The following is a 790-nucleotide window of genomic DNA, read 5'->3' as shown; positions in this document are numbered from 1 at the left end:
TACTATTTTTAACTTTGTATGTTTTAAATTTTATACTCTTGTCCCTCCGTATTTGCTAGGGTTAGGAGCCCTGTGAATGTGGAAAAACACCAAATAACAAAAACACCCGAGAGGACATTTCTTTATGAATATCTAGGTCCTCCAGCGCAACTCTGTGGTCAACGTCCAACAAGCATAGCGGTTTGAGCGCGTGTGGAGTAGGCCAGGAGTTCGAATCTCCACTAGGCCACTGTGGTGGGTAGATGTAAATTGGGATTTTACTTTTTGCTCAGGAGTTGGGAAATTATAGTACTGAAGTATTGTTAGGGTTTGATAAACCCCCCTCTCTCTCTCGCTGCTCTTCCTTTGGCTGGGTTGCCCCCCTTCTCCACCTTACTTTCTCTCCCCACCTTCCCCTTTCTGAGTTTTGGCACGATAACAGTGCACCTGCAGAGTCAAGTCCAAGCTGACCCAAACAAGGAGGGAGACAAATCAGTTTTCGGTGCCAAATGATAAGACATAGAGTTTCATCCTCATTAAATGTTAAGAATACACTTTTTTTAATTTGGGTTATTGAAAGTTCAGAAGGAGGGTGCCCGAAACTTAAGAACTGTCTTCTATATAAAAGGCTGCTCTCTGCTTTGTCCGGCAGCACAGTTTGGTAGAAATGATTCCCCTGTGTTCATTTGCATGCAAAATAAAAAGCCATCTTGGATCATGGACCTATTATTATTATTATTATTATTATTATTAAACTTTATTTCTATAGCGCTGTGTATAATTACAGCGCTATAGAAATAAAGTTTAATAA

The sequence above is a fragment of the Sceloporus undulatus genome, chromosome 2 (assembly GCF_019175285.1).
Source record: "Sceloporus undulatus isolate JIND9_A2432 ecotype Alabama chromosome 2, SceUnd_v1.1, whole genome shotgun sequence".
NCBI classification, from domain to species: Eukaryota; Metazoa; Chordata; class Lepidosauria; order Squamata; family Phrynosomatidae; genus Sceloporus; species Sceloporus undulatus.
Note: the sequence above shows the minus strand (reverse complement) of the source record.